Source organism: Eretmochelys imbricata, chromosome 16 (assembly GCF_965152235.1).
Source record: "Eretmochelys imbricata isolate rEreImb1 chromosome 16, rEreImb1.hap1, whole genome shotgun sequence".
In the NCBI taxonomy this organism is placed as follows: Eukaryota; Metazoa; Chordata; order Testudines; family Cheloniidae; genus Eretmochelys; species Eretmochelys imbricata.
Window position 1 is genome coordinate 933918 of NC_135587.1, and position 27747 is coordinate 961664.

At 46.3% G+C, this 27747-nt stretch overlaps 2 pseudogenes; one reads left to right on the forward strand and one right to left on the reverse strand.

Annotated features, from left to right (window-relative positions):
- Positions 1–27747, forward strand: part of LOC144276083 (zinc finger protein RFP-like) — a 349317-nt pseudogene that overhangs the window by 298671 nt on the left and 22899 nt on the right.
- Positions 1599–27668, reverse strand: LOC144276239 (zinc finger protein RFP-like; annotated as a pseudogene).

The window sequence follows — 27747 nt, forward strand, 5'->3', positions numbered from 1 at the left end:
CCCTTCACCTCTCTCCCACTTCTCCCAGCCCCCTTTCCTCCGTAGCCCTGCTTCCTGGCAGCTGTCTCTAACTTTAGATTTTGGATAACCTAAGAAATGATTAATAAGAGTAATAACTTGGGATTTTAATTACAGATTAATTTGATAGCAAGTTGCCTATCACGGCTATTGATGTAACTGCATCTCTGAGCTCTGTAAAGCCTCCATTGTATGAAACAATAAAACAAATATTGTTTTAGAAAATTGATTTGGAAAAATGTCTAAAGAATTCTTTTTAAAAAAGAAAGAGCAACACATACAAAGAAATGTATGTACAACAGAAATAAACTTTATTTACGAATGTGGAACGAATGTGGGAGGGGGAAAGCGCATTCATTTGCCTTTTAAAAACACATACACTGATCTTGTCTGTCACAGATCAGTGTATATGTGACTGTGATGTCTGTACTCTCCCACAGGGTGGAGTGGCAGTGATAGGGCACCAGCCCCTGACACCATGTGCAGTGTGTGGGGGGACTGCCGCATCATGCTGGAATGCAGTTCTGAATGGGTTGCAGAGGGAGGCGAGCTCAAATGTGTTGCACTTGAAGGTCAGCCAGGCTCTTCAGCATGTCTGTTTGCTCCTTCAGAAGTGCTGTTATCTCCTGCTGCGTGTCACGCTCATTCTGCTGAGCTTTTCTCCTATCCTCAATGTCCCTGTCCATTTTGTGCGAGACCATGACCTCCATGCCTTCTGCTCAATGTTCGCTGCTCCAGAGGCTTGCGTGATCTCTGCAAACATGTCATCCCACATTCTCTTCCTTCACCTCCTTATCTGGTTCAGCTTCTCCACTGGTGTGGAGGGAGAGATGAAGGTTGCATTTTCAGCTGCAAAAGAAACAATGTACAGAGGCACTATTGTGAGTGCATAGTGAAGCTATAAGGCTATATTGAAATCACTCCCCTGAATCCATGCAAGTTTAAAGAAGTACCATCTCACTTTGGCCAGGTATTCATGGACAGCGCTGGCTTCCCAGCCATGGTGAGTAGAGCCCAGGCGGGGGAGGGGAGAGGGAGTAGGGGATGAGCTGGCACAAGACGGAAGCGGGGGGGCATACAGGCAGTAGTGTTTGCGGTTTGGGCAACTGAACTAAGTACAGGCATCGTTTCCCACAGGCAGCGGTGACTTTAGCTGATATCTCACTCCTGAGGGTAGCAGAGGTGGAAAGGGAACAGCTGCTGCACAGTCCTGGTCCGTATGGTGCTAGCCTGGGTGCTGCAATAATGCCTTCTGAATTAATAGATGAATGGTGTAGGAAATTGTCCTACCGTGGCAGAAGAAATAAGGCAGCCCTTCCCAGAAACCTTCGGCAACAGACTGCAGATTACCGCCAGGAAAGTTTCCTTGAGATCTCTATGGAGGATTCACAGGACATCCCAGTGTGCATAACCAACTGGTTTGCAGGGTCCCCTTTGCCTAGCTGTGCCTGGCAATGAGAAGCAGACAGCCACTCTACCTCAACTGGGTATTTCACTATCTCTTGTAACACAACTAAAGAATAGTGAATGAGAAGATATGTTCCCACAATATCAATGCAAACTGCTTACTTACCAGACGTTCATTCCCTGATATTACGGTTGCCCATGCTGGACTGCTCCAGGGTTACAAACAGCTCCTGGCTCGGCGTGACAATGGGTCGCTTGTTCGCCTGTGCCCCTTTCTCCTCCTCCTCTTTCTTGTCCAATACCTCATCCTCAGGGTTGCCTGCAGTGGCCACTGACTCCATCTCCTCCGATGTATCCAGGGAGCCCTTGGCGGGGAAGTTGGGTCATCGCAGAGGACAGTATGCAGATCTTTGTAAAAGTGGCGTGTCTGCGGCGCTGCACTAGAGCAACTGGTTGCCTCCCTTGCCTTCCGGGATGTCTGCCGCAGCTCCTTGGCTGGGTGTCTCTCTCGTAGTCCTTCTCCCCCATTCCCCGAGCGATCTGCTCATTGATGTCCACATTTCTGTGGCTGGATAGGAACTGTGTCTATACAGCCTCTTCCCCCCACAGACCCAGGAGATCCACCGTCTCCTACACTTAGCCCAGACAGGAGCACATTTGGACTGTGTAGCCAGCACGCTCAGCTGGGCAGTTTCTACGTGAGCTCTCCATGCCAAGCAAACAGGAAATGGAATTTCAAAAATTTCTGGTTCTTTAACGGGGAGGGGCTTGTTCCAGTGCACCTGGAAGCTGGGCAGCACAGTTCAAAATGGTGACCAGAGTGATCACAGTGGGGCATTGTGGGACACCTCCTGGAGGCCACTTAAGTCAACATAAGCAATGCAGTGTCTACAGTGTTGTCCTAACTACATCAGTTTAAGCACTACGTCTCTCACAGAGGTAGAGTTATTAAGTCAATGTAGCAGGTGAGTTACATCAGAGAGAGAAACTCTGGAGCGTAAACGCTGACATTATTAGGTCAACGTAAGCTTGTGACACACTATACCTTGGGGGAGAGCCCTGTAAGCCCCATATTCCTCATTTACATATAATTATGATATTTCATATATAGCATGCCATGTGAGGTATTGTGGGAAAGGTTATGATCTGCTGAAACCCACTCTTCCATCTAAATATGTGTACCATTAATGTATATAAAATTATAAGAATAGTGTTCTGTTAGGGGGCTTATTCCTTCACCCACTTACTTCCCTGGTCCTTCTCTCATGAACAGAGAGCAACAATACCTGAAGTCCAAAGGTGCAAACAATTCGATGTTTATTGGGGTGAACTTCTAGCAAGCATGATTCCAGTTTCCTTCCTTAGTGTCCCCCTTCCCAGCTCTGACACCACAGAGCCTTACACGTGTGTCCCTGTTCCCATTTCCCCCTTTAGCAAAACATGATTCCAATTTCCCCACCCCCATTCCCTGTTCCCATTTCCCCCTTTAGCAAAACATGATTCCAATTTCCCCACCCCCATTCCCTGTTCCCATTTTCCCCACACCCACCCACCCACTCACTTCCTGATTGACTGCAGACTATATAGTAAAACCTGAGTTCTGCTTAGCTATACCTTAACCAATCATTTTCCTGAAATTTAACTAACGAAACCTAACATATTGTAACATGATTATGTAAACAATTATATCCCACCACCTTAATTAGTTTACACCCAGCAAAATTAATTATACAGCAGGCAGAAACAATCACAGAACCAGACAGACATTATACAGACAAACAATAGCAAAGTGGGAACTATAATGACAAAACAATACAGAAGTGAGGATTTCACATCCCAGCTATTGATAAGTGAGTTCTTGCCAGACAGGATGCTATCAAACTAAGTTTCCTTTTACATTTTCTAGGCACTTCCCTTTCTCTGGAGGTGATAGGCACTATCAGGACAGGATTGTATTCCTAACAGTGCAATAGCACCTTATTTCAATGTGACTAGTTTGGAATGTGAGGATGTGACCATTCACTTCCCAGCTTATGGCTGCCTCTGTTGCTTAGCCAAAGGCCTTAGCCTAAGCACAGGGCCTCAGACGGTCACAGTAAGAGAAGGCGCTTACACCGGCAGACAGTGATTTTGATTCTTTCTTTTATACCTCTATAACTAGCCAAGTGATAAGAATACACCTAAATTCTTAGAGTCTAGGCCTTTACAGACAGGCCTGAATATCTATATCCTAACACTCCACCCCCTTTTTTTTCCTTTTTCTGTTGGGATCCTCCTGCCCAGGTATCCCTGGAAAAGCATAGGACATATGGCGACACATTTCCTGATAGGGCCAGGCATCAAGGTGGAAGGTGTCGATATTCCATTTGTCCCACTGCCCCTTGTGTAGTATAGTGCCCTACACCTTCTCTCATACGGGCATACCACACCTATTCCAATTAGTGTTCCAGACTTCCCATTAGAGTGGGCCCGAGAAGGTTGGGTCTGGGTTGTCTAGTACACTGCAGGGTTTGGAGGGCTTATTACATTACTTATAGGTTATGTCCATATGCAACGTAACACAAGTACAGTTAACAATACAAAATCCACAGCAACACCGAGTCCTGACCACCGCAGTATGGTCCAACATCCGAGACACCCCCAAAATACTGCCTCTCCTCCTTCGATGGGGTCACGATCTTATGTGTCCAGTTGCTGGCAGTTGCAACAAGCTGCCCCTGCAGGTTTTCCTTGCTTTTGTCCACATCGTAAGTCCATTGAATGTTCACAGAGAAATGGGATATTGTCCAAACCAGCTTGACCACTTGGTATGGAATCAGGCAGTAGGCCCTAGTTTGATTATTCACAGCAATAAGATTCACAGATCCATTTGTGCACCAAAGTCCAGATAGCAGCATGTGGATGTGTGTAATTTTGTTATGGGCTGGTGTAACTGTGCCCCCAGTAATATGTATGTAAGCAATGTCAGGATGAGCTCCACCCTGACATCTGGTGGTGAGGTGTGGCAAGTTGTGGAAAAGAACTTCAGGGGCCAATCTCATTTGCATAGGCCCACCCACCACGCCTAGAATGAGACCATAGCTGCCCAAATGGTCACTTTGGCTGCTGTGGGATCCCCAGTGTCTCTGTTATTGGGGCAGGAAGAATAAATTGTTATTACCCTGATTATGGGAACTGTGCTTGGAACTGTACGTGACCTTTTGTTATGATGGAGGGATTCACCATCAACTAAGTAGCACTAGCTAGGCAAGGGTCATGGGTTCCAAAACTGTGTGAATAGAGAGAGGTTGGGGGAGAAGTATTAATATTTGGTGGTATGGGTCCCTTGGTGAGGGCCTTACATGCTAATTGCACTTCCTCTTCTCTCTACTGTGGAATATCAGAGCTAATTTTGATTTCATTAGAAGTCTAGTTATAGGCTGCTGAGCTCACTTTGGGCTGACAGTGCGTCAGCACTGGGGCTCCCCTACTACAAACTGAATTCACCAAAGAGCTGAAATCACTGAGTGTTGTGTTAAGTAGTGGGGGAGCCTGAAGATATATTGTGGAGCAGTTTGTGGACCGGCTGGTGAAGCAGTTTGATGCGGAGCAGTTTGTGGATGGCAGGAGCTGCTTGTGGGCCGTGGAGCTGAGCGAAGGAGTTTGTGGGGTGGCTGGCGGAGCGGAGTGCTGCTATGGAGCTATGGGGCGGTCAGCTTCAGATCATGTAAGGTGCCTCTTACCCCCGTCCCATTTCCACCCAGGTTTGGAGGTAAAGCTCCGCAGATCAACTTTCGAACTCTGGGGCTGCCCTGACCAGGGACAGAGACTTTTGGGGCATTGGACTTTTGGGACTTTGGGTGATTTGGGGTTGCTGGACTCAAGAACCAAAGGGAAAAGGGCATGCCCCAATTTGCTTGGGGTGGGTTTTTTTTTGCTCATGGGTTGTGTTATGAATCCTGTTGGTGGTGTTTCCCCAACATAATGCCACATTGTTTCTCTCTGTTATTAAAAGGCTTTTGCTACACTCAGACTATGTGCTTGCGAGAGGGGAAGTATTGCCTCTTGGAGGCGCCCAGCAGGGGTGGTATATATTTGTCCCAGGTCACTGGGTGGGGGCTCGAGCCGGTTTGCATTGTGTTATTGGAATGGATCCCCTAGATATTGAACCCGGCCCTTGTTGCTGCCAACTCTGACGGGCAGAAGGGTTACATGTACATTCCCAGCATAACATCTTATACACAGTACACCCAATTGTCCACCCCTTGCATAGGCCATTGATCCTGCTCCTCTATAGTCATAGGAGAGGGGCACATCCAAACATCTTCTGTTGATTTACACTATTTTATACATCCCGCCATTGATTCCCAGTGAGCTCCTCCCCTTCTCATTATTTCCATAGGGTTTGTGGGGACCACCTTAGTTGCCATTCCATTTCCAGGTACCACGGTAGCTATTACACAGGTGCTGGCCTCCTAGTTGAGTATTTTGCATTCCCATACACATCTCCCCCCCAAGGTCAGCCTTTTGAAGCTATCCCCCACCCACATCATGAGGTTTTTTGTTCATTGAAACACAGCAATGCTAGCAACAAGACAAACACCACAGACAAACACCACAAAACATAGATCCATGGTATTCTGAGTTATTCTTCCGCTGGCACCAGCTTGCTTGTAGAGTGTCTGAAAAGCAAAAGAAACAATTTCCACCCCCCTGGTGGGGACAGATTATTGCTTAATAATAATACCACTTTCTTTTACAAACTTCCTTGCTAATTACAGGAAAAACAGAAGAATTACCTCCAGGCTGTCCTTATTTTGTTCTATAGTCAGGCTAGAGAATTACCCACTCACTGGTCACTTATGAAATTCCTGAGGTGGTTTACCTCAGTTTCCCCTCTTGTACAACAGACCATGTTTGCAATAGTTTCTCTGCTGTACCAAGCTTTAAGTTTATTCTCAGGTAATAGCTGAGAGACAGCTTCAGATTTTAGCACTGTACACACACACACACACACACCCCTTAAGGTTAACCTGTCCCCCTTACTTTCAGGCTTGACTTGTTTTTTCACCTCCCTTTCCTGGAGGGCCATAATCTGAGTCTTCTAGCAGCTTGTTTGCTGACCAGATGTATTCGTTATTTGCAGCTCCTTTGTGCCCATCTGCTAGGTGATTTGCCTTTACACACAGAGGCTTACTAGCTTGCTTTTGGATCCAAAGCTGTTAACAGCTCAGACACTGTCTTAACAGGGAAACATTTTACTTCCACCAGAGTTCTGATTACTTTCCGCTTTCATCTCCTGCTCCAAAACACACAGAGATCTGAAAAAGAAAGCACAACCTATTGTGGCTCCTTTTGGCGCCCTATTAGGATTTTAATGAAGTACCATGTTTTATTTGCATTTCTTTTACCCCTTCTCCAATATACACTGCACACATCCTGGGAAAATGAAAATTCCTTCCATATAGTTTAACCTCCATAACATTATATTAGCCATATTAATTTTACACAAGGCATAACTGCCTCTCCCATGCCCACAGAGTTTTCATGCACACCCACCAAAGTAACAATCTGATCCCCCAGAGCCACCCCAAGGCTCAGTGTTCCCATCATTCCTCCTCTTTTCCTTTCACCTGTGCACACACACAAAATTCTCTTTTGCCTAACATCGTTTGCACTGTGATTACTCTTTTATATAACTGTACCCCAATTACATCTTGTACAACGAGACACAACCAGGAGCAGCCAAGTTAAGTTCCAATAGAACCCCTTACATCCTTTAGTGATTTTGATTACATTACCCAATAGTCAAATAATTTTGATCAGATTCTCTCTCTGCCTGCAGCAGTCCCTTATAGACCGCATTTCTGTGGGAAAAGGGCCCATTTTCCCTCAGAATAGCTGTAAAGGCTTCTGGGGACAGAAGCATAGTGGTGGTAGCCACTCGACCTGACCCCCTTGGATAATTTAATGACCAAGCTTCCATCCAATGTGACTGCACAGAGTTGCACATATAGTTACATTTATATAACTGGGTTTTATCATTAAACAAAAACTTCCTTCTTGACATCTCACATAAGTACCCTCTATTAAAACTTCAGAAAAACAAAAGAGTGTGGAAAGGCAGGTTGCACTTGGAAACTTTTTTTTTTCTTTCCCTTCTTTCTCTCCACTCCCCCAGGACCAAGTCCCAGCTCCCATCTCTAAAGGTCGTCTGTTAACTCTGCTTTTGACTATAAACCCTTTTGTGACAAATCATCTTTCACTACCCCTAACTGATGTAAGCAGTGTCAGGATGAGCTCCACCCGAAAATCTGGTGGTAAGGTGTGGCAAGTTGTGGAAAAGAACTTCAGGGGCCAATCTCATTTGCATAGGCACACCCAGCCCGCCTAGAATGAGGCCATAGCTGCCCAAATGGTCACTTTGGCTGCTGTGGGATCCCCAGTGTCTCTGTTATTGGGGCAGGAAGAATAAATTGTTATTACCCTGATTATGGGAACTGTGCTTGGAACTGTACGTGGCCTTTTGTTATGATGGAGGGACTCACCATCAACTAAGTAGCACTCACTAGGCAAGGGTCATGGGTTTTAATTCTCTGTGAATTGAGAGAGGCTGGGGACAAGTATTAATACTTGATGGCATGGGCTCCTTGGTGAGGGCCTTACATGCTAATTGCACTTTCTTTTCTCTCTACTGTAGAATATCTAGAGCTAATTTTGATTCTATTAGAAGTCTAGTTACAGGCTGCTGAGCTCACTTTGGGCTAATAGTGCACCAGCATGGAGGGTCCCCTGCTACAAGCTGAATTCACCAAAGAGCTGAAATCATTGAGCATTGTGTTAAGTAGTGGGGGAGCCTGAAGATATATTGTGGAGCAATTTGCAGGAGGGCTGGAGTGCCTTGTGGACAGGCTGGTGGAGCAGTTCGTAGCACAGCAGGAGCTGCTGGTGGGACGCGGAGCAGTTTGTGGACTGGCTGGTGGAGCAGTTCGTGGGATGGTGGGAGCTGCTGGTGGGCCGTGGAGCAGAGCTGAGTGAAGGAGTTCGTGGGGCGGCTGGCGGAGCGAAGCGAAGGCCTATGGAGCTGTGGGGCAGTCAGCTTCAGATCATGTCAGGTGCCTCTTACCCCCGTCCCATCTCCACCCAGGTTGGGAGGTAAAGCTCCGCAGATAAACTTTTGAACTCTGGGGCTACCCTGACCAGGGACAGAGACTTCTGGTGCATTGGACTTTTGGGACTTTAGGTGATTTGGGGTTGCTGGACTCAAGAACCAAAGGGAAAGGGGCATGCCCCAATTTGCTTGGGGTGGGTTTTTTTGCTCATGGGTTGTGTTATGAATCCTGTTGGTGGTGTTTCCCCAACATAATGCCACATTGTTTCTCTCTGTTATTAAAAGGCTTTTTGCTACACTCAGACTATGTGCTTGCGAGAGGGGAAGTATTGCCTCTTGGAGGCACCCAGCAGGGGTGGTATATATTTGTCCCAGGTCACTGGGTGGGGGCTCGAGCCGGTTTGCATTGTGTTATTGGAATGGATCTCCTAGATATTGAACCTGGCCCTTGTTGCTGCCAACTCTGACGGGCAGAAGGGTTACACTAATTTACAACCTTTCAGCAGCTCTTGCTGAAGCAGCACCAAACTTGAAAGATTACAGGCAGCTTCCCATAATGCTGCCCTTATTTCAAACCTCTCACAAGCAGACTGAAGTGCCTCCTTTCCCTGGAAGACATTCAGTCCCCATGGGCAGGGACCTTCTTCCACTAACCATATACCAAGGAGGGTGGGCTCCTCAGCCACCCCCCATCCCTCTGGGTCCCCTAACACTTCCTCCGTTTCCTTTTTAATCTCATCCCAGGTTGACCTCTGCACCTGGGATGGGCCCTGGTTCTTCCTTATCCATTTATTCAAAAAATCCTTTACCCTGGCTTGCCAGAACCCCCAACTACCATCACGAGAGTTTGCGATACCCCCTCAAAGCAGCTGCGCGGACTGTTGGGGAGGGGGACTTACAGGCTGCCACTCACCTATCCAATGCGATGCATCCGAGTCAGTCACCGGCACCAAGATGTTAGGGGGCTTATTCCTTCACCCACTTACTTCCCTGGTCCTTCTCGCATGAACAGAGCGCAACAATACCCGAAGTCCAAAGGTGCAAACAATTCGATGTTTATTGGGGTGAACTTCTAGCAAGCATGATTCCAGTTTCCTTCCTTAGTGTCCCCCTTCCCAGCTCTGACACCACAGAGCCTTACACGTGTGTCCCTGTTCCCATTCCTGCCCTTAGCCAAACATGATTCCAATTTCCTTACCCCCATTCCCTGTTCCCATTTCCCCCTTTAGCAAAACATGACTCCAATTTCCCCACCCCCATTCCCTGTTCCCATTTCCCCCCCCACACACACCCACTCACTTCCTGATTGACTGCAGACTACACAGTAAAACTTGAGTTCTGCTTAGCTATACCTTAACCAATCATTTTCCTGAAATTTAACTAACCAATCCTAACATATTGTAACATGATTATGTAAACAATTATATCCCACCACCTTAATTAGTTTACACCCAGCAAAATTAATTATACAGCAGGCAGAAACAATCACAGAACCAGACAGACATTATACAGACAAACAATAGCAAAGTGGGAACTATAATGACAAAACAATACAGAAGTGAGGATTTCACATCCCAGCTATTGATAAGTGAGTTCTTGCCAGACAGGATGCTATCAAACTAAGTTTCCTTTTACATTTTCTAGGCACTTCCCTTTCTCTGGAGGTGATAGGCACTATCAGGACAGGATTGTATTCCTAACAGTGCAATAGCACCTTATTTCAATGTGACTAGTTTGGAATGTGAGGATGTGACCATTCACTTCCCAGCTTATGGCTGCCTCTGTTGCTTAGCCAAAGGCCTTAGCCTAAGCACAGGGCCTCAGACGGTCACAGTAAGAGAAGGCCCTTACACCGGCAGACAGTGATTTTGATTCTTTCTTTTATACCTCTATAACTAGCCAAGTGATAAGAATACACCTAAATTCTTAGAGTCTAGGCCTTTACAGACAGGCCTGAATATCTGCTGAAACCCACTGTTCCATCTAAATATGTGTACCATTAATGTTTATAAAATTATAAGAATTGTGTTGTATGGTTTTCACTAAAATATGCTGTGGTTTTGGGAAGAGCCCAGATACTAGCTTTCTAGAGATAATGACAAGGGAGGTAACTAACCCCAGGGTGGGTGCTGAACAGACATCACCAGCACAGGAGTTACAATTCAATGACTCACTCACAGGTGACATACCTCACCCTGTGACTCAGCAATGTCCATCAGACATGCCTGGACTTGTGTTCTCCAAGCACATGGACTAAGGATATAAAACAGAACACAGTGGCCCCATGCTTGGCCTTTTATCCTCCACCAAACCTGTGCTGCAAGCAATAAGGACATTCAGAAGATTGAAGACTCTAACAGAGGAGATTGGCCCAGATTTCAAGAGTGAAACCTATGTACTATGAACTGCAATATTCAGTGGGGTGAGAAAAACTGCTTAATCTAGATGTTGCCCAGTCTAATTGGATTGAGAGTTTAGACTGCATACTTATATTTTATTTTATTTTATTTTGGTAGCCACTCTGACGTTTTGCCTATCACTTATAATCACTTAAAATCTATCTTTTCTAATCAATACACTTATTTTACTTTTCATCTTTACCAGTGAGTTTAAATGAAGTGCGTGGCAAATCTGCTCAGGTTTACAAAGGCTGGTTTATATCCACTTTCCATTGATGAAGTGGTGAACCAATTAATGAACTTGCACAGCTCGTCTTGAGAAGTGCAAGATGGTATATTCCTGAGGTATAAGGCTGGGAGCAGGGGGGATTCGGCTTGTGCCTTTCTCTGTGTGATTCATGAGTGGCTTTGGGAGCATTCATGCAATCTAGTTGCCCGGGGGGGCTCCACGTGTGGTTGTGCTGAGTGATAACAGTGCCTGCAGAGGTTTGCTGCTTTTCACTAGCAAAGCATTGTGAGAGACAGCCCAGGATGGAGAGATAAGAGGGCACAGTGGTCCCATGGCCCCAGGGTGCACCCCGGGGATCCCGTCAGAAAGCTACCTTATGATGATCTAACTCTCTAATGTGGAACAGGCCTTAGTGTGCTTTACTTTCCCCCTCTCTCCTCACCCTCGCATCCAGTTTCAGTGACACAGTCTGACCCATGATTTCCAGAGTCCTCCCAGATAGTAGCAAATAGTGATAAAGGGGCTGCACAATGCCTGGGACAATGGGATTGGCTTCTCCATCTTGATCACCCCCTGCTCTCTATGGTTTGACAGTCCAGACCCCATGGAACTTCCAAAGTCAAAGAAATTGCACAGAAGAAAGTCTGCATAGAGACTGGTGCATCTGAGACTAGACAGGCTGATTTCAGGGTCCTCAGTGGGGTGTTCCCTCCATGTCTCAGTAACACAGTCTGAGCTGGGATCTGGCCCCCACCCAGAGACAGGGGTGGATTTTCTCTCCAGGGAAAGAGGCTGGCAGGAAAGTGAAGAGCGGGGCCTCATTATCAGCATCAAAAAATGTCACCTGGCCCCTTTCATAGTCCAGACAACCCCGGATCCTGCTGGGGACATGATTCAGGGTCAGGGGAGTCTCGGGGGAGGTGAGAGCTTGGTACCAATCCACCCACCACATCACAGCCCAGATCCCCCCCTCAGGATTACGTCTGATCCCTCCCTTCCTCCTCACAGACTCTCTGGCCACCCCCACAGCCCAGCACATCCCATCTTCCAGCTCCACCTCCCAGCAATGTCTCCCTGAGGTGAATCCTCATGTAGCTGGAGTGGGGATTCCTTCACCTGTCTCATTAAACTGTTAGAAACTGCTCAGCAGGGGCACAGTCTTTGGGGAGTTCCCAGCTCCCCCTTCCTTAGAGTCAAGCCAGAAGCTTTATCGTGCAGTACATATTTCAAGTTTCCTTCTAAGGCATAAATATTTTCCCCAACTCTTTGATGTTCCTCAAATCTTAAAGACATTTGAACAATTTTAATGAGCATTTAATGTGCCCCCTCTACTGCAGTCACAGAGGTTGAATGTGACAGTGAATGAGCAAAGCAGGACTTCAGTAAACTCATTGTTTGTGGTATTAAAAAATAACAGCTCTCTCTAAAGAAACACAAAGAACTGTGACAATCTATGCGAGGTCTCAGGGCCTGGTAGTGGCCTGGCTACTACTTCTGTTCTCCTGCCAGTGTCCCCACTTCTAGCAAGGTCCCGGCCCTCTTTAGAGCTCCTGCACAGCGCACGGGCTTGGCAAAATAGAGAACGGCAAAGTCCTCAGGCCACTGGTTTACCCCAGCTGCAGAAGGGGGATCAGGGGCCAGACTGAGGGGGCCTGTGAGAGTCTGGGGCACGGCCACCTGGGACCAGGAAAGGGGAGTCAACCATGAAGGGAAGGAAGCACTGGCAGGAGATGCTTTTGGGGATGCAGGCAGTTGCACAGGTTGCTCTGTAACTGGCTATAATAAGAGGCTACTTCTTCAAGCTGCACCAGCTCGCTGAGATCCATTGAAGCCAGGGAACACACTCAGTGCCCCAGCTGAGAAACTGGCTCAGCGTCACTGCTGTTTCATCACACTGGCCATATTGTTGCAGCTGAGTAATGTGACCTACCCGTGTTGTTGTAAATTAGCTTCCCAGGCCCTGATGCTCCCTGGCAGCCATATGCAGTGTGCTAGCTATTTCATTAAGGAACAGATGGAAAACAAATTCTCAGCTCTGACAGCAAGGTGGGGGGAAGGGGGAGCTCAAACTTTTGCAAAGTTTGGACCCCATCTCAAAGTGACTGTCTCTAGCAGCAGCTCCCCTCCCCTTAACACACTGTGGCCACCACAGCAAATGCTGGTGAGGAAAAGAAATGTGAACAACACATGCCTTATATTTTAGTTGCCTTTGAATGTAAGTTACCTACTGGAAAGAAGAAGGAAGATCAGCACCATCTGATGGGCAGAGCTCCCAAGTTACTAGATTGGTGTGTAACCTTTCTGCCAGGCTGAGTTGATAGCAGCAAGGGCCGGGTTCAGTACATAGGGGTTCCCTCTCAACAATGCAATGCAAAACTGGCTCGAGCCCCCACCCAGTGACCTGGGAAAATCTTACACACACCCCTGGGTGCCTCAAAGAGGCAATACTTCCCCTCTCACAAGCACAGAGTCTCGGTGTAGCAGAAAATCTTTAATAACATGAGGTAAACGACATCAGCATTAAATAGGGAAACCACCACAACTGGGGTCCATAAACCAAACCATGAGCAAAGACTCACCCCAGCAAATTGGGCCATGTCCTTTCCCTTTGGTTCTTGAGTCCAGCAATCCAAAAATCACCCAAAGTCCCAAAAGTCCAACAAGTCAAAAGTCTCTGTCCCTGGTCAGTGCAGCCCCAGGGTTCAAAAGTTTATCCGCAAAGTTTTATCCCCCAGTTTGGGTAGAAATGAGGGTGGGGTGGTTAAGGGGCACCTTACATGGTCAGAGGCCAACTGCCCCACCTCTCTGTCAGGTTCTGCTATAGCCTTCACTGCGAGCCATCCTGCAAACTGCGCTGCTCTGCCATCCATTCTGCAATGTATCTTCAGCCCCCACAACACAGCACCCAGCAATTCCAACTCTTTATTGACTTCAGCTTGTAATAGGAGAGCCTCAATGCTAGAGCACCATTGGCCCAAAGTAAATCCAGCTCAGCAGCCTGTAACTAGACTCCTAATAGAATCAAAATTACCTCTGATAGTCTACAGTGACAAGAAGGTGTAATTAGTAGTTCAGACCCCAAAAAACAAACCCACACCACCTAGTACAAATATCTAGCCCCAACCTCTTTCAAGCTACTGGCTTTTGGAATCCATGTCCCTTGCCTAGCGAGTGCTACTTAGTTGATGGTGAGTCCCTCCATCATAAAATAGTTCCACTGTCCTTGATTCATACAATCAGGGTAACAACACTTTATTCTTTCTGCCCCAATAATAGAGAAACTGGGGATCCCAGAGCAGCCAAAGTGACCATTTGGGCTGCTGTGGGCTCATGCTAGGCGGGATGGGTGTGCCTATGCAAACAGAAAAGGAGTACTTGTGGCACCTTAGAGACTAACCAATTTATTTGAGCATAAGCTTTCGTGAGCTATAGCTCACTTCATCGGATGCAACTCACGAAAAGCTTATGCTCAAATAAATTGGTTAGTCTCTAAGGTGCCACAAGTACTCCTTTTCTTTTTGCGAATACAGACTAACACGCCGGTTACTCTGAAACCTATGCAAACAAGATCAGCGCCTGAAGTTCTTTTCCACAACTTGCCACAATTCACCACCAGATGTCAGGGTAGAGCTTAGCCTGACTCTGCTTACAGATGGAATGTTCATCAGTTGTGCTGATTTTGGCTGCTTGTTCTGTTGCTCCAAAGAAGGTAGCAGCCTGTCACAGACGCAAGGGAAAGAGAGACATTTGTCCAGTAGCTGATGGCAAAGTGCAGCAAACTAAGAGCTAGCAACCAATGAGTTCAAATATCACCTCTCCTTTTTGTTGTTTGCATTTCCATGCACATCACAACCCATATCCCTAATGACACACCACATCCCCTACCCTGGAAAGCAGGCAAGTATTAGACACTTTCTCCCTCAATTTACTGAGAGGCTGCACAAGGTCACTTCAGGTGGAACTGGGAAGAAAACGCAGCTCTCCACTATAGAAAGCCCAGATGCTAGCCGCTCACTTCTACTGCTCTTCAGGATCAATGCCTGTAATAGATATGATTTGGTAATCTATCGCTATCCCACACTCAAGCCAGGAAGAGAACCTCCTGGCAAAGTGTGTGTGTCAAGGCCTATTCCAGTGCTTGGTCCTCAGCAAGAATAGCAATTCCTCCTGAAGGTCAAGTGGTGGAGGTGTGTGCTGGGGACAGGAGTGGCCATAGCACCAGCCCTGTTGCCGTGGAAGTGGAGATTGTGTGGTTCTCTTTGATACATATTTTAATTTCCTTTTTTAATAGTTTATTTAATTCACACAATAGTTAAAACCATTATAATCTGTTGAATCTGGTATATTGTGCCATAAAATTCAAGTGTTCCATATTGCCAAGATCTATCACGCCTTTTGATTGCTGATGTCAGCCACTGGCAGGTTTGGGGGTTGAGAGGTGAAGTGATCAAATCAGCTCTCTGCAGAGCATAGATGAACAATTCCTGATGTATATATTTATATAAAGCACATGACCCAGAGTGCAGGTGGGATAGCAGCACAAGACCCAGGCTATCAACGGAGTCTCTCTCTCTCACACACACACACACACACACACACACAGATGTGGGGTAACACAATCAGCTTTGGGGAAAGGGAGAATCCCTTCACTGCCTTCAAAAATCACAGCTGGGTAATTAAAGGGAAATACACAAGGAGAATGGTTTATATGTTTCATTTAAGCGAATGTCAGGCTTAAAAGGAACTGAGAGGGATCTTTCATAAACAGAACCCACTGTAAAAACATACAAAATTTGAAGACGCGTTGTTCTGAAAGGCACTACAGCAAAAATAATGTCCATGAACTATGGGGTGGAATGAATGAGTTGCAATCTCACTTTTGGTAACATTTTATAGATCTCCCTCTCCCTCTCACATTCCCTTTCATTCTTCTTTTTAGAATCAGCAGATCATAAAACTATAGGGATGGAAGGGACCTCAAGAAGTCATCAAGTCAAGTCCAGCCACCAGCACTGTAGCAGGACCAAATAAACCTAGACAGTCACGGACAGCTGTTTGTCTGATTTGTTTTTAAAAGCTCCAATAATAGGGATTCCACGGTTTTCCTTGGAAGCCTATTCCACAGCTTAAATACCCTTATAGTTCAATAGTTTTTCCTAATATCTAACTGTGATGGGGTCCCCGGGGTACAACCTGGAACTGGGGTACCACTGTGCCCTCTTAACTCTCCAGCCTGGGCTATCTCTCAGAATCCTTTGTTAGTGACAAGCAGCAAACTCCTCCAGACACTGTTATCACTCAGCACAACAGTACGTGGAGCCACACACCCAGCTAGAATGCATGAGTGATTTGTGAGTGGCTTTGGGAGCATTCATGCCTTGCACCCCAGAGCTGTACCATCATGCCCTGGTCAGAACCTGACCAGTATACATTTATTACCCAGTCTACCCCTCTCTCAATGTGGAGATAACATACACAAGCCTTTGTAAGCTGAGCTGAGATTTCCCAAGCACTTCAACTGAAACACAGTGTTTTAGGGAAAATATAAAACAAGTTTATTGTCTACAGAAAGATAGATTTTTAAGTGATTATAAGTGGTGGGCATAAAAGGTCAGAGATAGTTACCAAAGAAAATAAAAGATAAGCATGCAATCTAAATCTTAAACCTTACTACTCTCAGCAGTATTAAGATCAAGCAATTTTCTCACCCCACTGGATGTTACAATTCATAATACACAGGCCTCTCTCTCAAGCCTGAGACTAGTCTCCTCAGCTGAGTCTTTCTGTCTTCCCAGCATTCTTGTTGCTTCCAGCGTAGGTGAGGGAGAAGAAAGGGAAAAGCACGATACTACTGTCTCCTATTTTATATCCTTAGTCCATGTGCCTAGAAGACACTTGCCCAGACATTTTCTGGTGGGTTTTGCTGAGTCACAGGGTTGAGCAATCCCCCTGATGTGGTCTTTTGCGACTGAGTCATAGAGTTGAGCAGTCACCATTGTGTGGTGCTTGTGAAACTGTCATTGAATTGTATATCCCTTGATCACAACTCCCCTGGTGATTAATGGTCGTTGAACTCCCTCCTGGGTGGAGATCATCACCCTTGTAATAGAGACTCTCAAATTTGCAATGTATTTCAGTAACAAACATAAAGCAAAATTTCATAACTTCATGCACGCTAATGATATACATATTTCGACAGAACAATGGGCTTCAGCAGATCATAATCTTTCATATGATATCTTACATGGCATGCTTTGTATTAAATATCCCAACCATATATGGATGATGAATATGGGGGTACAGGGTGCTAATTTGAGGTACGTGTCACATTAACCTAAACCTCCCTTGCTGCAGATTAAGCCCATTACTACTTTTCTTTTATTTCATCCAGTTTGGCACATCATTTTCTCTAGCACACATTTTCCATCACTGCTTCTCTGTCTCCCTCTAACACTCCTCTGTTCCCTATCACAGATCATTCCAACTTGGTTTCCCAGTTCTCTCGCTTGAGTTTATCACTTCCCCTTGTGCTGCCCCCTGAGCATTTTCCTTCTCAGGATTGTTTTGCTTTCACTCTCTCCATTTCAGTTTCCCTCCACTTGCCCAGGCTTCACTGTTTACTCTCGTTTTAATTGATTTTTTTCTTTCATGATTTTTCTCCCTTCTGGTCAAATATGTGCCATATGTGCCTTTCCACTCCACACAGCCAGCTCATCTTCATCCAGATGATGTCACTCCCCTATTATATGCTCCTTTTCCCTGGGGTCCTGGAGGTCACACTCTCCAGTCACTGGGTCTCCTTCTCCTAGGATCCCTGCTGGTGCAGAGCCTCCTGCTTCTCCTCATGTTTCCCTGCCACCCCCACATCTCCCTGTCCCCCAGCCCAGCTAGTAATTTGCCCCCAGCCTCCAAATCAATTCTGCCCTCAATCCTATATCAATTCTGATCCCTGAAGCCCCACATCTGCCCCTTCCCCTCAGAGCCCCTCTGCTCCTCCTCCAGCTCCAGGGTTTTCCCTCTCTTCTTATTCATGGAGGGAAGGGGCAGGAGATTTGAGGGCTCATATGGATGTTGTGGGTTTGGTACAGAGGGGTCATCCAGGGTCATAGAGATGAGCCTAGCCAGATGGGAGTCCTCCAGGGTCATAGAAACTAGGACGACTGTTGAAAGAGAAGCCAATTTTTTCATTCCCAGTGAGCTATACCCCCTCCCCCCACAGGTCTCAGTGACACAGTCTGACACAGTATCCCCAGAGTCCTCCCAGATCATGGAGGACAGTGACAAACAGGCTGCACAATCCCTGGAACAATGAGATTGACTTCTCCATCTCAGTCAATCCCAGCTGCCTATGGTTTGACAGACCAGACCCCACAGAACCTCCAGGGCAGTAGAGACTACACAGTAGAAAGTCTGGAAGAAGACAAGAGTCCTCCAGGGTCATAGAGTCTGGTGTCTGAGGCTAGAGAGACTGATCTGAGGGTCCCCAGTGAGGTATTTCCCATGTATCTCAGTGACACAGCCTGAGCTGGGATCCTGCCCCACACCCAGAGCCACAGGCGGATTTTCTCCCCAGAAAAAGAAGTCAGTGGGAAAGTGAAGATTGGGGCCTCATTGCCAGCACTGAAAAATGTCACCTGCCCTTGTTCATAGTCCAGAGAAACCCAGATCATCTGGGGTACCTTGCACAGGGATAGGTGGGTAACAGGGGAGGTTAAAGCCTGGTACTGACCCACCCACCGCTGCACAGCCCAGATCCCTTCCTCAGGGTTCTGGATGAGATGCCCCTTCCTCCTCACAGACTCTCTGGCAACCCCCACAGCCCAGCATCCCTTATCCCACACCTCCACCTCCCAGGCATGTCTCCCCGAGGTGTATCCCTCACAGCTCAGCACACAGGGATCAGTGTCAAATCTCTCCTGGGTTACTGGGCAGATCCTCACACGTGAATCCACATCTCAAATTTTTCTGATCTTCAGACAGCATAAGGATGGGATGAGCCATGTCTGGATCCAGAGTCACATTTTCTGGGGAGAGAAAGAATCAGAGCATTAGAGGCAGAGCTCAGCCCTGGGGGAGACTGGGACCATTTCTCACACTCCCAACAGCCTTGTTCTGGCTGGGACAGTCCTGGGTCCCAGGGAGCTGCCTCTGTCCTGGGCGCCTGAGACTGAGCAGAGGGGTCACTGCAGTTTCTCATTCTGTTTAATGGGAGCCACTCATTACTTTCATGTGTTTTATAGAGGCTTCAGGTCCCTGATTCCCCTGCTGGGGCCGCTCCATTCCCAGCTGCAGAGACACAGAAAGGATTTGTGCAGGAAATGGCCTAACTTGATTATCATGCACATTGTGTAAAGAGTTGTCACTTTGGATGGGCTATCACCAGCAGGAGAGTGAATTTGTGTGGGGGGGTGGAGGGTGAGAAAACCTGGATTTGTGCTGGAAATGGCCTAACCTGAAGATTACTTTAGATAAGCTATTACCAGCAGGACAGTGGGGTGGGAGGAGGTATTGTTTCATATTCTCTGTGTATATATAAAGTCTGCTGCAGTTTCCACAGTATGCATCTGATGAAGTGAGCTGTAGCTCACGAAAGCTCATGCTCAAATAAATTGGTTAGTCTCTAAGGTGCCACAAGTACTCCTTTTCTTTTTGCAAATACAGACTAACACGGCTGTTACTCTGAAACAGAAAGGAAGGTTTCAGAAGCTTTTAGTGAGGAGGGAGCAGAGGAGGCAGGTACCAGCTCTAAACCCCAGAGGGAAGCTCCCTCCCCTAAATGCAGCCTCCACTCCCAGGCTGAGGAATAGAAAGGAAGGTTCAGCATTGGGGAATGCTTTAAGACCAGAGAGTAGGAGGTGGCATTGGGAGGGGTAGCCCCATCTTCAGCTCTGAGAGAAGGGAGGCGGTGCCACCATCTGAGGCAGAGCATCTCCCCAATCCATGAAGCAGGGAGCAGCTCTAATGGCAGAGCACCATCCTGCCCAAAGGAAACGTAGGATGTTGGAGAAGAGTGATGGGCGAGACCCGCCTCTGCCAGGGTAAAGGAGAGGGATGTGTCAGCCCTCAGGGGAGAGAGCTCTGTCCTCATTCCTCTCAATTTAATATTGAAAGGGCCTGTCAATGTCTATGAAAACCCCGGGGTCAGAATTAAGGGTGTTTGGATGTTGGTCAGTGACTGTTTCTATTCACTGGTGTGCGCATGAATTGAGCACTAAGGTTGTTGTCAGGATTGTTTGTGTGACTTCAGCTTGGGATCTCCTTAGTAGTGAATGTTTTCTTTTTTAGGGCTGTGAGTGTCATGGTCTGTGTTGGTTTGGCTGGTAACTTTAGTTTCAAATTCATGAAATGTTTTCATGTGAATTTTCTCCTTCTTTAAAAGATAATGTCCACCTGCAATCTCACCATGTCTGTGTGCCCCATCTCCAGTTCAGATGGCAGAGTGTCTGAAGAGGAAAAGGATAAAAGAGAGGTGAGATTTCATGCTGTCATATTTATAACAGCATTCTCATTTGTAACTAATATAACTGTCTTTTAATTATGGTTGAGCCCTGAAGTACCCATGGAGTCGGCACTTATGCTCACAAGCACCCTACGAGATACAATCTGTAAGAAATATTTACTTTCCCCTCCTCATCTCCTCCCACCCTCTACATCCCAGCTGGTTTGTCTCATTCACCTATTGCATTTTGTCAGACCCTAGACCCAGATCCTGCAAAGACCTTAGTGTCAATGTAACTGTACACACTTTGGTCTCTTTGACATTAATAGGATGTTAAGGATTTGCAGGGTCAGAGCTCTGAATTGTGAGCTCTTTGGGTCTATTTATTCAGTGTCAATGAAGTGCTCAGCACAACAGGGCCTTTGTCCTCCATAGACAGGAATACAAATAATAGTAAGTTTTTTTATGTATGTGGAAATTCAAGCTGGGAAGGGTCGGCTCAATGGGTCAGATTCCCCCTGAACTGGCAAAGGGATAGAGGGGGGCAGTTTGTGACTCCCCTATTCAGTGGCTGCTTGGCACAGGCTAGGGAAGTCCTGAGATCCGGCCAGAGTAAACACCCCTGTTTCTGTGACCCCCAGGGACTTTGCAAGTTTTGTAGTTAGGAGAGAGAAACTCTCAGGGACCCAAAATTAGGCCATTTTGCTAAATTTGGGCCTTAAGGTTGTCACCTTCGGTAAGTCATGAATTAATGTGAGATGTCCTGATGCTTGGGCCCTGCTACACCTGCTCAATAGCTCTACTCTCCACCTTTCATTCAATAGATATGTACAGTATTTTAAATCAAGAACACATCTCCTCCCACAGACTCAGAGGTTCATCCCAATTTCCTCTCCTAGATCCTTTCTCAGTGCCTTTGAATTTCCTCAGAGTCTCCGTTAGAACAATAGTTTTCTGGGAGAAATCACTGAGTCTCTTTTCTTGTTCAGGGAAAGTCTCCACAGGCTGCTGGAACTTCCTCTTTTCATAGCTGGAGAGAAACCATTTCACTTTGTGTTATTTCCTTTAGAGACTCATTATAATTCCTTGTTAGTGAACGTTGCTGCTCTAATGGGCTTGGAGTTAGAATTCCTCTACTTCTCCCAGCCTCAAAGTAGGTGCAACACAGGCCATGGCAGTGTAACATTTTGCTTAAAGGTCCCATTAATATTCTTCAACTCTGGCCTGGAGAGACAAGCTCTGGGGATAAAAGGGGAAGTGAGTCTCCATGGACAATTCACTCCTTGGCCTCCACGCTATGATGGACAGGAAGTTCCCATGCCAACTTCCCCCTCCCAAGCTCATTGCACATAGTTCTCCAAACAGTCCTCAGGTGGGAAAGACTCTTCATCACTGCTGATCTGGGTTGGATTGCAGTGTCCCAGCAGTGAAAGGCTCACATTTCACCCACATAATCCTGAGGCAGCCAGTCCCCCAGGGATGTGACATCTCTAAGAAATACTTTAGGTTAATCTTTCCCACTGAATGGATAATTCCAGAGTCTTCTCTAAAAAAGGTCAGTGTGACACCACCAGGCCAGCTCAGGTCAAAGCCATAGGCCAATTCACTTCTGTGTGAATATCAAAGAAATGTTAAGTGTACTAATTCGTTTGAGTATTAATCTAGTTCAAAGGAAATGTGAATGATATTGTCTTCACTCATCTGTAACCTGTTCTCTGCTATCTCATACATAATGCATATTGTTAGGTAATAGCACGTAACAATCCATTAGTTTTCATGAAGTTTACGCATCAGGTAAATTCTCATCTTGATGCTAACACACACTTTTGATCTAGGGTCAATTAAGTACAGGGACATACATAACATAATATCTCTGTAATTTAATTGCCCATCAGACAGGATTGGGGCCTTGGAACGGGAAATGAAGAAGCATGCTGACTTCAAGCATGGGTCATTGCATTCGACAATGGAAATCTTCAGGCTCAGACTGCATTTAGTCAACAAAGGAAAAATGCACACTGTGATGAAAACACTTGGATGATTGCTTTCTGTGGAAAGAAGCTGTAAATACTGATTCCAGGGAATGATCCTGTATCTCTGAACTGTTTTAGATTCGAAGAGGGTGGAATACTGAGCGAGTGGAAGGAGGTCCCCAAAGTGATTTTAGGTATCCCTGAGACTTTTGGAAAACTAGCAGACTACTACATCTCTGCTATCATCTTGGAGTTATACACTTTGACTCACCTGTTAATGTATTTTACCTGCTTAAACCTCTCAATAAGTCTCAGTTCTTTTTCTTAGCTAATAAATCTTTAGTTAGTTTACTAGTGAATTTACTTCAGCGTTGTCTTTGGTGAGATCCAGAGTACAAATTTGACCAGGGTAAGTGACTGACCCTTTGTGGTTGGGAGTAACCTAATGTGATGTGATATTTGGTATAGTGACCAATATCACAAAGCCCAGTTTGTCTGGGTGGCAAGAAGGGCTGGAGATCCTAAGGGGACTGTCTTTGACTCCATGGTAAGACTGATACAGTGATCCAGGAGTGCATGTTCGTTACTGGTTCGGTGAAATCTAATTATAGAATATACCACCAGTTTAGGGTGTCTGCCCTGTTTTCTGGCATCTGACCTGAATTTGGCATTCACAGCTGTAAGCCATTCCAGACAGCAAGTGAGAACATCAGGATTCAATTCATTAGAGAGATTTGTATCCAAAGTGTGAACCTGCCCCACACATTTTGCCACGTAGCCCTGGAGAGAAGTGGTGTTAACATGGCTTCCAAGTCCTTTCCCAGCATGTGAAGTGGGTGTGGGAGTGAGAAAGAGCCATGTACCTGCTCAAGATACTTCTGACATCCTAGAGGCGAAAGAGAGAGAAAAATAATCTGAGACCCACTTGAAACACACTGAGGATTGCATGGAAGGGATTTTGCAAATCTTGAAAAAAGAAGCTCTGGTCTGGCCCCAGAACCATGGATTATCTCAGCTAATGGGGCTTTTCCATCTCTCATATCTATATATCTCTAATTGGTCATAGAAAAATTGTAATGCACATTTCAGGAATTCACTGACAGCTGGACTCCAGTGCTCACAATTTGGGCACGGTCCTGTCCCTGTGGTGGGATCTGGGGTATTTCTTACTCTTTCTCACCTGCAGGAATTTGCTTACTGGCTTCAGATACTTCCCCTCCATCTCACTGATCAGCTCACTGAGACGGGAAATCTCCTCTGAGAGTTTGGTGATATTTTCATTCTGTATCTTCACAATCTCCTTGTCCAGCTTTTCCAGCTCGGCCAGCAGAAGTCAATCTTGTTCCTCCAGGAACTGCCGCAGTTTCTGAAATTCAGATACAATCTTCTGCCTCTCTGTTTCTGTCTGTTTCTGTAAGAAAATAGGGAAAGGGCTTGTTTGGGACGTGAATGGAGCCTGGGGTCCTTTCATGGAGTGCTGAGTGTGCAGGAGGGAGAATTTCTTTGCACATTCTAAGACATCTAACACTTGCCTGTGACCTGTGGTTAGTAGAAAGAGGATTTTCTCACACCTTCCCATTTGGCCCCTATATCTCTTAAAGGGATATTCTCATGCCTGACATGGTTAGGATATCATGTTACCAGCGGCCTTTAAAAATGCAGATCCAAGGCAGCTGGAGGCAAGACTCAGCACTAGATCTGGGTGACATTTTTTGCACTAAACTTTTTTGGAGGGAAAAGGCAGATTCATTGACTCTGAAATATTTAATGAATTCCTCTCAATGTCACCCACATTTTTTGGATGGATAAATAAAGAAATAAATAAGCAGATAAATAAATAAATAAATCCTGAAAAAAATCAAGAAAATGTTTTGATTATTCAATTTGAAATTAGTTTTTGCTTCAAAAAGTCCTTCTTCGTGGTCAAAATTGAAACAAAACACTGCCCAAGAAAAAATGGAACACTGATTTGCTGCACTTTGTTTAATTATTTTAGGTTTGACCATTTTTTTCCCAATTTCCAGTCAATGAAAAGTTTTGTTGTTTACTCAGCTCTACACAGAACGACGTTGACACAGATGTATGGAAAGAAAAAATGAATCAATTGAACAAAAAGTGCAGACAGGCACAGAACTGTGCATTGGATACATTCAGATCATTTTGGCAAGATTTTCGTCAAAGCCACAAAAGGTGGACAAGAATTCATTACCAGAAATGAAAGCTTAGAATCTGAAGATGGAGAAGAGGATTTTTCAGGCCTTCTGTTTGGAGGTGAGTGCACACATACGCACAGAGCATCCGTGGTAACGGAGTAGTAGATAAAAGCCAACATTTCCTAAGGCCACAAGGGAATCTGCCTACAAACCAACCTCGCACCCCATGTCAATGCAGGTTAATAACAACAGGAGCCTACCAGATACTCCTGGCTTTTCTTCTCTCTACTCAATTTAAATCCCTGGAAATTTTCTCTCTCTTCCCTCAGAATCTTCAAATAGAGCTGGATTTTATCCTGAATCAACAGAAATGATTTGGGTGGTTTGATTTTTATTTTTAGGGGTGAAGGTGCATCTCAGTTTCACCCCTCATGGAAATTCAGAATCCCAAGGAGAAACTTAATGTAACCCTTCTGCTCGTCAGAGTTGGCAGCAACAAGGGCCGGGTTCAATATCTACGGGATCCATTCCAATAACACAATGCAAACCGGCTCGAGCCCCCACCCAGTGACCTGGGACAAATATATACCACCCCCGCTGGGCGCCTCCAAGAGGCAATACTTCCCCTCTCGCAAGCACATAGTCTGAGTGTAGCAAAAGCCTTTTAATAACAGAGAGAAACAATGTGGCATTATGTTGGGGAAACACCACCAACAGGATTCATAACACAACCCATGAAGAAAAAAAACCCACCCCAAGCAAATTGGGGCATGCCCTTTTCCCCTTGGTTCTTGAGTCCAGCAACCCCAAATCACCCAAAGTCCCAAAAGTCCAATGCCCCAAAAGTCTCTGTCCCTGGTCAGGGTAGCCCCAGAGTTCGAAAGTTTATCTGCAGAGCTTTACCTCCCAACCTGGGTGGAGATGGGACGGGGGTTAAGAGGCACCTGACATGATCTGAAGCTGACCGCCCCACAGCTCCATAGGCCTTCGCTCCGCTCTGCCAGCCACCCCACGAACTCCTTCGCTCAGCTCCGCCAGCCGCCCCACGAACTCCTTCGCTCAGCTGCACTCCGCTCCGCTCCGCCAGCCAGCCAGCCACCCCACGAACTCCTTCGCTCAGCTCCACAGCCCACAAGCAGCTCCTGCCATCCACAAACTGCTCCACGTCGAACTGCTCCACAATATATCTTCAGGCTCCCCCACTACTTAACACAACACTCAGTGATTTCAGCTCTTAGGTAAATTCAGCTTGTAGTAGGGTAGCCCCAGTGCTGGTGCCCTGTCAGCCCAAAGTGAGCTCACCAGCCTTTTACTAGACTTCTAATGAAATCAAAATTAGCTCTGATATTTCACAATGGAGAGAGAAGAAAGTGCAATTAGCATGTAAGGCCCTCACCCAGAGGACCATGCCACCAAGTATTAATACTTGTCCCCAGCCTCTTTCCAGTCACACAGTTTTGGAACCCATGACCCTTGCCTAGCGAGTGCTACTAAGTTGATGGTGAATCCCTCCATCATAACAAAAGGCCACATACAGTTCCAAGCACAGTTCCCATAATCAGGGTAATAACAATTTATTCTTCCTGCCCCAATAACAGAGACACTGGGGATCCCACAGCAGCCAAAGTGACCATTTGGGCAGCTATGGTCTCATTCTAGGCATGGTGGGTGTGCCTATGCAAATGAGATCGGCCCCTGAAGTTCTTTTCCACAACTTGCCACACCTCACCACCAGATGTCAGGGTGGAGCTCATCCTGACACTGCTTACATTAATCTCCTTACTGGCTTCAGACTTTTCTCAAAGAGTCTTCCCCTTCTAACAGACTTCATCACTGCTAGGAGCTGCTAGGGCCACAACAGCGTAGTCTCATGGTTCAGGCACTGGTGTGGGCCTTGAGAGACCTTGGTCCTATTGCCCACCCAGTCACTCTCCTGCTGGGTGACCTTAGGCAATTAACTTCCCCACTCTGGCCCTCCATTTCCTATCCCACTCTGCATTTTTCTTCTCAGATTAGCCTATACATTAGATTATCCCTGCTCAGAGCAGGGATTGTCCCTCACACTGTTTTGTGCAGGTTCCAGCAAAATCAAGGTCAAATCTCATCTGGGGTCTGTAGTGGCACTGGGATGCAAATAACAAGAATGATGATAAATGCTAAGATACAAATCAGCAATGACAACATCAGCTTTTTAACTTGATATTCTCCAGTCTGAAGGCAACAGTCTCACATAGACAGGCCTGCAGGTGATTTAAACCTCACTGATCATTTAACAGCTTCTGTTCCACAGAGAGTTCCCTTAGTTCACCAGTGGGAGCTGGGTTTGAAAAGGATTCTGCTTCTCAGGTAAAACTTTCCCACATTAGAAATTTTTCAAGTCTTAATTGTTTGCCCTTCCTGCCACCCAGCTGTCTCATTTATTGTTTATAGCATCTCCCATACAATGAAGGCCTTACAGAGTTGAACAATGCAGTCACACCTCTGACAGGCAACTTCCACCTGGCATAAAAATCCAAAGCTGTTACTCATTGAACTTGACAGCAATTCCCTACCTTGTACTCCTGGTTATCCTCCCTTATGGGAACCACAGTGTGAGCTCGGTGAGTCCGGGACAGATGGCAAACCACACAGATGGGGGTTTGATCTTCTTCACAGAACAGTGTCAGAGCCTTCTGGTGTTCCACACACACTCCTGATCCCTTCGCTGCCTGGACACCCAGCCATTTGGCTATTTCTAGGACATTGGCCAGCTGCCTGTTTGGCCTGAGGTTTCTCTGTTGCACAGCTTGTCTGCACTTAGGGCAGGTGATGCCTGTGTCTGATTCTCCCCAGCACTGGGTGGTGCAGGCTCGGCAGAAATTGTGCCCACACTCCAGAGTGACAGGTTCTGTGAAATACTCCAGACAGATGGGACAAGTAGCTTCATCCTGGAGACTTTCCACAGAGCTCCCTGCAGCCATGGCTCCCTCTGGACAGTGTAACAGGGTAAGGTTCACTTTCCCGAGCTCAGAAACAAGCCCCCCCTGTAGCAGCACCTGG